General features: G+C 40.9%; 1 protein-coding gene across 25 annotated transcripts in view; it reads left to right on the top strand.

Moving 5' to 3' along the window:
- Sox5 (SRY (sex determining region Y)-box 5) overlaps window positions 1–10808 on the top strand; it is a 953863-nt gene that overhangs the window by 574376 nt on the left and 368679 nt on the right. For 3 of the 25 annotated variants that reach the window (XM_006506936.4, XM_030255289.1, XM_006506940.4), the window contains exon 1: window positions 1–3901. This exon is cut by the window's left edge. The exons of 20 other annotated variants lie outside the window; for them this stretch is intronic. The gene's annotated coding sequence lies outside the window, so the exon portion shown is untranslated. Of the gene's footprint in view, window positions 4119–10808 lie in introns of all 25 variants that reach the window. 2 more of the 25 variants (XM_006506941.4, XM_006506937.4) reach the window with 2 other exon arrangements.

The following is a 10808-nucleotide window of genomic DNA, read 5'->3' as shown; positions in this document are numbered from 1 at the left end:
ATATTAACTCTTCTAACTAGTTAGCTTTCCTTTGCAACACAGTCTTGTTTCTATGCGGATGTGGAGCTTGTCCACATTGGAACATAGGATTGCCTAATGTGGCGACTTGATAATTGATCAGAGTAAGTTTCCCAACATGTGCAGATGAACACATCAATGGTAATTTTCCTTAATTCTAATCATATTATTATTATTATTTATTTATTTGCAAATAAAACTCTGTCTGATTTGTTACCTGTTAGCAGATTGTTCTTATAAAGAGGCGGTTACATGGTTGCGTGTTAACAGGCACAGTCTATTTCTCCACATAGGCAGGCTGCCTGCTGGGAACTTTATTTGTATTTTTTTCAATTATCTCTTTTTAAGCCAAACTTTTCCCTTTAATTCCCTAATGCTCAAATCTCCTAACATTGTTTTGTTTCTCCTTCTGCTAAGGTTTTTATGTTCTTTCTGCATTATCCAGGGGCATGCATTTTTAGCTGGATAATTAAATAAGCCAGTGATAATCAGCTAGTTTGTTCAGATGTGCATCCCGGGTGTAAAAGTAGTAGTTAAAATAATTTTAAAAAATATCATACAATATAATATTTTTAATAATTTACCATGAGGTTGAAATTGGCAATACTTACCAGCAAATCATGACAGTTTGTTTCCACTGCCTCTCCCCATTTGTCTATTGTCACTTAAACAGATATATCATGCAGATAGATACAGTATCGACTATTGAAACTCTAAAGAGAACTATATAACGGTGCTAACATATAAAAATAATCAGAGTGAGGTTTGCTTTTTTTTCTTCTCAGTTATTTGCAACTTTTGTTGAATAAGTAGATCATTTCTATTGACTTAAATTATATTCTATTTGCTCACCTGATATCAAGGAGGTTTTCATTCAAACTCATTTAGACTTTGAAAAGAATTCCTAATGTCTTTATGAATGAGAAATTAGGTGTAGTGAGCAGAAGTTGCTCAGAGCTCAGGCACCATTAGAGTCTTAAGTGATTCATACTGCTAATGTCACTGTTAGAGTATAGCCATCTTCTCTTATTTATTTATTATCTTTTTTTTTTACAATATGCTGTCTATTTGAAACTTAAAGAAATATTGAGAACTTCCAGACCAGCTCGAGGCTTCGGATTTAGGCGGATGAGTGTCAGATATCCCAGCTACAGAAGGGGGCAGACTCAGCAGCCCAGGCTGGTAGTAAACAGTTGGGAAATAGCTAAGAAGTAGGTAACAGTTTCATTGTCTGTGAGGACTGTCAAGAGGTAATGGCGATGGATTTCAGAACTAGAAAGCTTGAACTTCCCACTTCTGCTGCCCTGCAGTTTCCTGCAGGGCTGACTGGTTACTGAAGGATGCTTCTCAGGTGGGGCATGAGCAGGCAGTGCACGCCCCAGAGGATGACTAGTAAAACAAACCTCCCTGTCTCAAAATTCACACGAACCTCAAATGGCAGCATGGTCTAAGTACTGGAACTAGCATGGCTACCTCTCCCGAGAGGTCTTGGAGGGGTCATGGTCTTTCCATTTAACTGAGAGTTAAAGAATAAAATATTGTGATTTCAGTTTGTATTTTTTTTAAATTCGAGAACGTCAACGTCATCTGTGTCCTAATATTTAGATATGTAAAATATTTGCTTTATATCGTGGTGTGGCTCTCCTGCTGCTGAAGGAGAAATAACCATATCTGACATATCACTGACACAGATGTCAGCTTCTTTGAATTGTGTTCATCTTATTTCTAATATGATCATTTCATGACTAAGCTACTTGTAACCGTCTTCAGTGACTGAACGGTAAAATTTCATTTAAGGAAATAAAAGACTTATAAGTACATAGATTTTTAAAAAGTCTGCTCACACCCAGGAAGGAAAAGAAAAGTTAGGGCTGAAGAAGGCAGCATGCTAAGCCCAGAGCCTCGTGGAGTTGCATGCTTTTCTCAAAATGGGTTCTGACAGCAGCCTGTTTCCAAATGTTGAAGGGAACACTGGAGGGTCTAGACATGATGGAAAAAAAAAAAAAGTCCACTCAATTGGGCACCTTCCATTCCTGTCAGACGTCTTTCTGGTCAACCCTGTGAAGGGAATCATCTTTATCTCATTAGAAAACTCTCAGCTGTTATTCTGAAGCAGGGAGCATCCTTTTGGGTTTGTGAAAACCACTTTGCAGAACTGCCACGAGAAACTGCTAGCCGTGGATAAGCATATCCCTCGCGAGATTGATATTTTAGAGTTAGCCGATCCTCCCAATAAGATATCTTTTCCACCTTGGTATTTATTCAGTGTAGTTGGAGATTTTTGTTTTTTTAAAGAATCCATTGTGCTCCTAAGGACGAAGTGCATTCATGGTGCCAGGTAATGTCTAGATGGGGATTTTTAAAAAGGTCCCTAGCTCCTTTCCTTCCTGGCAACTGTAAGCACTTAAGCCTATCTGTTTTCACTGTGTCCCAGTACCTACTTCCGTCATTTTATTGAGCTTTTACTTACTACTACTTCCTGGAGGAAAGCAGGCTCATCAATTACAGCAGATTGTGATTGCCATCTCCATAATTTGCCAGGCACCTTAGCTGGTACCTTGCTCTGGAATGCAGCTCGCACGAAGGCATGCTTTAAACACATTCTGTCTGAAGACTTGGCAGGAGTCTGCCTGATGATCAGGAGCAGTGCGGGGTTAAATGCCGGGTGAGGGGACAGCAGGTGGGAGAGGGAAAGGTGTGTGGCTGTTGATGACAGGTTGATCCATTTTTCTGCGCCTCAAAATACCAGAAGTCGTAGGGAAGCGCGCTGTCTGTTCTTGGAAAGCTTGTAACCGAGATTTGCATGAGCATCGTAGATTAGAGGCAGATGCAAAAACCTGTCTGGTTTTGAGCATCTCACCCTTCCTAGAGTTGGGATCTGTGTCACATGCATTTCGTTCAGGGCACACTCACAGAGCAATATCCCCAGGGATGTCTCCTCATTTTTCTTGTCTTCTCTTCCCGATTCCATCCTTCAGCCACCTAAGGTGTATATTGTGTCACACAGGGGCGGGCTGGGTTCTGAACACCAGCCCATCGTAGAAGACTTTAAAAGGTGTAACTGGTGGGTGCTGTTTACTTTGTGAGTTTATTTGTCTGTATCTTAGTGAGGTTAACCAATACCATGGGCCATAAAAGGACCCAAGGCAAGCTCTCAGCTCTCCTCCTGTGCTAGCTAACTCAGTGCGTTCCATCTCTGAGACAGGGGATGGCAGTAATCGTAAGAGATGCTCAGTGATGTACAAACGTTTAAGTTGTGTGCTTCTTAGTCGACGGGTAAGAAATTTATGAAGATTTTTCAAAGCTTCCCCTTACTTCTGTTCTCGATGACTTTGCCCCTTGTGGTGGCAACCCTCCACCATGTAGCATGTAAAATTCAAAGGCTGTACAGATGAAACAGATCAAGAGGTGTTGCTAGAGTAAGGAGAGAGAAAAGAAAGAAAACCACTAAAGACCAATGCTCAGTGTCTATTTAGGTTTGCATCTGGAGAACGCCTTCTGTTCCTTCATGTGGAATCAGGGCCCTTTTTCCCCTGTCTGACTCTGGGTTCTGCCCTGCAGTCTGGAAGCTGCTTTGCCCTTTCCCTAGTGCCGTCTCCCTTTCTCCTGACTTGCTAGCTGAGAGTTCCCCATCTCCTCTGGAGATCCTGTGGCTGGCGTATGGTGCTGCTTGTCCAATAGGGGGGTGTGCGTTTCTCCACATCAGTGTCCTTTTCTCTTGGAGGCTGACGGGGAAACCTCAGCAACACTGCCAGCCTTTGCCAGCCTGAGGAGTCGCAGCCTCCAACTTGCTCCCAGCTCTTGCGCCTGCTTTGTGGCATTGTATTCTGCACACTGGGCTGCCGGGAAGGACCAGACCGAGGCAAGATTTAGAAGGATTCTGGTGAGAACTGTTTCAGAGGGATATGGCATTTTAAAAGAATTGTAGTAAACAAACAGAATTGCAGAGTCAACAAAGATAATTAGCATAAACAATGTCGTTTTAGGACAGGTGGTTTAAAAAAACAAACAAAACAAAAAAACCCAAATATGAACCCAATTTGAATTCTGCCAATTTGGAACCATTGAACCTCACTCTGCACCTCAGGAGTACAACCCAGGTTTGTTGATAAACTTGTTAAGATGCATCTTCTCTGTTTCCTTTTGTATCATTTTTTTCCGGTCATTGTGCCCTTTTGTCAACCAGCTTGAAAGTAATTAATCTATTACAAGGTAGTTTAAGGACCTTTATATTCATAAAACATGACAGAAGGAAAAGGAAAACCAAAAGCTTCTGGGTGTTTATAGACAGTTCAGGTCAGTCGTGGAGCCTGCAGTGAGTTCCGGCTGGGGCTTGACTCGTGCGTCCTGAATCTCCAAACCTGTCTCTTTCTCTCTTTGATCTAAGTATCATTTGGAGAATTCAGCTCTGCTGTGATATTGGTACATTTGTCATTGTCTCGTTATTCTGAGTTGTTGCTACTCTTCTCTGGCTCTGGCTCGTCAATGGTGCATGCATGTGTTTCTCCAGGCTGCTTTCCTCGCTGCTTTCCTCTGTAACTTGGGGAAGGGGCATGGCAGGGACTCCAGGGATCGAGTACTGTGGGACTGCTCGTCAGCGCGAGCCTCATTGTCTAACCCTACTATGCTGTCACTATGAATTCCACTCTGCAGTTGTTCAGGCTTATTACTAAATGACGTTTTTCGTAATGCCTCGCATGGAAATGTTTTGACTTAAATGAAATGTGGAGTGTGGGTGAACGAAAAGCTGTTTATTTTTCCTGCGTTAAGGATGAAAAGTTCTTTATCGGAGTTAAGAGATTTTCTTCCCTCCCCTCTCACGTTCTCTTGGAGAAGGAAGACCTGGGGTTCCAAATGTGCTTCTCTGGTAGTCTGGTGGCCCTTCTCGCGGAAGCTGAACTAGGAACATTTGTGAATGAGTTTTAGTTTCTTGGAGTTATAAAAACGTGTGTAAACTAGTAAATCGTGTCTCATTCATGTGCTGTGGAGATTTCTCGTACTTTATGGACAAAAATAATTTGGCTACTAACGAATTAGGGCTACCTGCCAGTCTCCTTTCGTACTGTAGGTAAGAGGAGCGCTAGGAAGAAAAGCTGCTGGCAGCCACCCGGGGAAAGTTTCACGTGTGGTCGTGTTTCTATTTCTGCCCTTCACATCTCTGAAAGAATGTGTGTTTTAGAAAAGAAAATGTTCAAACACGGCAGACACGCTCCTTTTTTCGCAGGCATGTGTAGAGCCACCGGCTCCCTCTCCCCACAGAGGTACCTGGGTGCCTTACATACCTCGCCTGCTCATCTCCGTCTTCCCTATCACACTGAGACCCCCAAGTCAGATACACTCAGAATAGATACACAGGATGACGTGAACTTGAGGACAGAGAGTATTCTCTAAAAGCCTCTTGCACCAGAAGTAGTGACGTTGGCAGGGTGGGAGAGGCAGGTCAGCTAGAGCTGTGAGCAGTTGGGGAGTTTGAGGTCATGAGGCTGTGGCTTCTCATCTGGGACTTCAGGAACATGGCTAAGAAAAGACATGAAAGGGTTAACCTGCTTTGTCTGTCTTTAAAAAATTTTTTTTTAATTTTAAAATATTTTTATTTTTATTTCCGAAACCAGAGGGGAAGGAGACAGACAAGAAAATTGTGTTTTATTGGTACATCTTTTATTGAAATTTATTTCAAAATTAGTAGTCAGTGTGGACTTATTGGGGAGTGACCAAAGGGATACTAAGCTCTCTGAGAACCACTCTGTGACGTATGCATATAGTCTGTTGAAATCTCAGTTTAATAATAACAGTTATTATTATTATTATTATCATTATCTATATGTGTGATGAAAGGGATCCAAATGGGAGAGAAAGCACCCACTCTGGCAATGGCATGTTTTACAAGCAAGCAGGGAGTGACAAGGGGCTACCTTGTGGCACTGAGCCTTCATCCCCCACTAATACAGATCCCATGACAAAGTTCTAGATCATGCTGGCTCTAATTGTGGAGCTGGAACAATTGTTTGTTTGCTACAATTCTTCCTCTACTATATTTACTCTGCGCCAGAGTCTGTTGGGCAAGAGTCTACAAAGTCCATGAGTGTCTCTTCTTTTTTTCTCACTCCTGTCCCTGTTCCCCTCTCTTGTTTTGTTTTCCCTTTTAGAATATTTGCTATTGTGTTTCATAATATGTTTGAAAAGGGATTGCAAGAAGCTGTCACCTGGTGGAGGTTAGCAGCTCAGCTTGCCTTTCATCTCAGTTCTGTGCTCTGGTCTCCTTAAGCTGCTCCCGTTATCTAGTAGAGGGAGGAATGGACCTGTGGTCAAACTCTTCTAGCTCTGTTAACCCAGGGACTCAACTGCAATCCTGTGTTAATCAGAACTGAGCATACAGAGTCTGACTGCCATCCCTGGCCGCATCACCACATGAAAGAAACTTGAATAGGCAAAGTATCGATCGCCAGAACACCTGGGAATGGATAAGCAGTGATGAAATGAGTTTTGTTTAAAGAGTGAAACTCCCATTTTCCTCATTTCCTAATCAGAACTAAATTTGTGAATTGTTTCTAGATTCTGGAGGATTATGGGATATGTGTCTTGGTAGGGTATTGTTTTAAAAAAACCTTAGAATTACTGGAAAAATAAAATGGATTTGATTTGACCGATAAACAGTTTAAGAACATTTAATGTTTTACAAGCATTCCTCTAGAGAAATAGAAACAGACCCAAAGGCACGGAGGGAAGTTTAGAGAATTGTATGATGAAACACAGTATTTATACCTTTATGAGTAGATTTAAAAACATTTAGAAGTGACTAGGAGTGAAAGGGTTATTTGGGGAAATACTGTAATTATTCCCATATAGCAAGCGTGGAATTAAGAGAAGCCCTTAAACTTACTAGGCAGTTGACAGCTTGAACAAGTCCCCCTCAGTTCTGATGCAGCAGTTTGGGGAAGATTACCCTAAGAGGAAGAAATCCTTCCTAGAATACAAATAAGACTGATTCTGTCTCTCCCACAATGGAGGGTCCCAGGGCTGGTACACCCCAGACATAGACTGTCACTCTAGCTTTAAAAACCCGCGGTGCTGCTGTGGGGCATAGGGAGTGGGCATTTGAAACTGCATTGGTAGGGAGGATTGAGGCATGCTTCTATGACATTTGGGGACAGTTGATATTTCCTGTTCAGATAATAAGAAAGTTAAAGTTAGAGGCTCGGTGTATACATTATACAGTATTTTGCCAATTTTAAGGTATCCCCCCCCTCCCCTCCAAAACGCAGAAGCCTTTCCTCTAGTTCGGCAAAAAATTTCCTTTTTTCTCTCCTTGCTGATATTTGGTATAGAGTGTAGGAGACAGAGACGTGACATTTTGAACTTCCCATTTCTCTTAAACCAAGGCCTCCTGGATCCTTTACTGTGGGTAAAGCATTAGGTTAAGCTTTCTCAAAACTCTCTCCACTCCAAAATGTTGTCACTTAGAAAAATATTTGAAAGATTCCCAGCTCCTGACACTAGTGGCCAACATTCTTACATTTATTCTCTTGTTTGGAGATGAAGTATGTGTCATAGCTAGCCTTTTGATGTGTGGAGTCACTATGGTTGACTTGTCAGTTAGAAGCCATTGTACAGATGCAAGTCGCCATGATATATCTCATCTAAGTGCCATGTATAGTTCTTTACAGTTATCTTTATGAATTACATCAAATAGGTAAAAACATTAAATTCATATTTTATATGCATAAAACTCTCAAGTGCTTTAGGTCACTCATTCCTGCCAATTACAATTTTCATAATGATATATAGTACACGTGTGGCAAGCAAAAGAAAACATGTCGAGGGATGTTGTGAAGACACAGGCCTGGATGCCGACAGTATATTCATAAAATAAAAGAATCAATAATAAGATTAGATAGTCACACAGAGATACGGGCAGTGTAGGTCTTTTTGTACGAATAAATCAAACACTGAGCTGTAAGGGAGCAAGACTGAGGAAGATGAAGAACAAGGAACTAGAGTGGGAACTTCAAGTGTTCCTCCAACTGAATACAAGAGCTCTGAGCTAGGCTAGCCAACCACACAGGTTAGCCAACAGCACAGGTTAGCCAAGAGCACAGGCTAGCCAACAGCACAGGCTAGCCAACAGCACAGGCTAGCCAAAAGCATGAGCATCACTTGGTGCTCAGGGATGTTAGGAAGAGGAGTGTTAAAATCCCTGTGACACGGAGGGTTCTAACAACCGAAGGAAGAGGGATTACGAAGTTGTTCCATCTAAGAGGATGAGATTTCCATATTGTTAATAATTTGCATTTGGCACATTGCATGCGATTAAAAACACCATTTGAAGGGGAAAATGTGTAGTTCTACCATTAGAGACATAATCTTTGATATCTAGCTAGGGGCCTTTTGCATTCTTTCTACCTTAAGAATATGCTGTTGATCCTGAAAACATTAAACAAATTAAGTTTTAAACATAGAGTCATATATTTCAGATAATGTAACAATCATCCATCAACAAATTATTTCTTTGCTTAGTGGTCACAATACTTTCTATGCTGCTTTGCAATTAGGAAAATATGAGTGTTAGTCTCTCATTCCCTTTGTGAAGATGTAAAAGTTATTAGAAAGCCATCTTAGAAAGAAAACTATGAAACCCAAACTACATTTAGCATTATAAGCAAAGAAAAATGCGCAAATACCCTCCTCTTAAAGCAGGGAGAACTCTGTATGGGGTACTGATGGTCTGCTTGCTGCTGATGCATCTGATGGCCTAGCATTTAGTTATATACAAGATTGGCATATATTCCTGTTTCTAAATCAGGAATTAAAATGTTGAGTTGCACAGATCCTTCAATCCCTAGGGTTTTAGCACCTATGAAATGGGCTTTAAAACCACTACAAAAGTATTTACCCTACCTTCTACAGAATCTTGCTTACACTTACAAAGCTTTAGGAAAATGCTTGGGTGTTTCTAAATGCAGTCCATTGAACTCATATTTTTAAAAGTGAGCTTACTATCTGGAATATGAGACGTAATCTGGATGTTAATAAAATTCTTATCATTTGGGAAAGATAACTTTCAAGGTGTCTTAAAACTACCTTACATAAATGATTCCTATAAGGAACTGGTTGGCTAATACCTCACCTTTAATGTCCATATAACTACCACTCTCGAAATACCTCTAACTGCTGATTCCCCGTAACTTATATGTCCACCCCACCACTATAAATTCAGTTATATCTGTTCGCTACTTATAACTGGACATCCTAAACACCCCTTGACTCATTTCATGTGTAGGAAATCTGATATATTAATAGTTGTTTTTGTAACTTTTAGTATATCAAGTATATTTTCAAATTTCATATCGAACCAATCTTTAAGCTAGGTAAGTTGAATTGTGTTTGCACACAAGTACAAGAACAGATGACATTAAAGAAAAATTATTGAACAGTAACAAAAAATAGTGATGTTCAGTGAATGAAAGAAAACCTCACACACCAGTGCTTCTTAAATTAGTATTTGTGTGAGTAGTTTAACATTGAGGAAATGTCAGGTGACTTAGAGAAAGTCGTGTAAGTTCCATACACTGTGCACGCTCACAGAAAAATCAGGAGGGAGAGTTTCCTCCTTAGTTTTGAATGTGGAATGAAAAAAGGGGAAATATAAAGATTTCTTTTTATGGGCAGCTTTATAACAAGTGATAAAAAAAAAACCACCCAAGAAACGGGGTCCATATTTTTGATATAAAATTGTTTTCCACTGATATAATCTGTTGAAAGCCAGAAGCCATCCAAAGTGCTGATACCAATTTAAGAAGATCATCTTTTGCCTTAATTATACATCTGGGAAATGTTAGCTGAACATTTTGTGGAGAACACTGAATACCTTACTTACCAGTTGTCTAAAATACTGCTAATGATCGACACGGTGCCAGTGTTTTGATGGCTAGAGCCTAGGATGAGCATGAATACAAAGAGCACAGTTGGAAAAAAGCACACATTTTATACAAAACAGATTTCAACCATCTGCTTGGCGCTTGAGTATGTGACTATAGGCAGTATATGAAAGAGACCACTGTCCACGTTATGAATGGGATCGTGTTTATTGGAACCTTAGAGAAGCCATAGGATTTCAGAAAGCGTGTAGAACCAATGATTCTCTTCAGCTAAATAATAAAAACAAGAGCCTCAGCCAAAATTTTGTTCTCTCCACAATCTCTTCTATGTCAGTTTTCTTCCCCTAGCAAAAACGGTTTTTTGCTAATAACACATGCCCCAGTGCTACAATCAGGGTATTAAAGACACCAGACAGCCCTCCGCATGTGACCCCAGGGAGGGGAGCCCCAGATGGCTATGAGATACAAAACTGTTTACTTTAGGAATAGGTGAGATCCCCAAATCTGTCACCCGAGTTCTGTGCTAAGCATGAAACCAGGCTGTAGGTCAAGGGCCCAGACACAATTCTGTGTTTTCCGCTTGCTTCTGAACTTTGAACATCCCATCAGAGGGATGCTGGGTCACCACAGCAGAGGGAAAAAATCACAAGGGTAGGCAAAATGAGATCACGTGGTTCATTTCCTTTACCCCAAAGCAAGAACAGAGTCCCTGCCGTGCAGAGGCGACTGCCGGTTAACATTAATTAGACGGTTTAGATGTGTAGATGTCACAGCGATGACATGCCATTCCTGAGCACCTTGCAGACCTTCTGGTGAAGAGTCCTCTCCCCGGCTGTAGGTCCTTTAGCTGCTTTTTTCATTTCTAAATATTCGGAAGACTGAGCTTCTAGAATTGTGTTCTCTTACTGAATCATC

Source organism: Mus musculus, chromosome 6, assembly GCF_000001635.26.
Source record: "Mus musculus strain C57BL/6J chromosome 6, GRCm38.p6 C57BL/6J".
NCBI lineage: Eukaryota > Metazoa > Chordata > Mammalia > Rodentia > Muridae > Mus > Mus musculus.
This window is presented reverse-complemented; position numbering and strand designations above follow the sequence as displayed.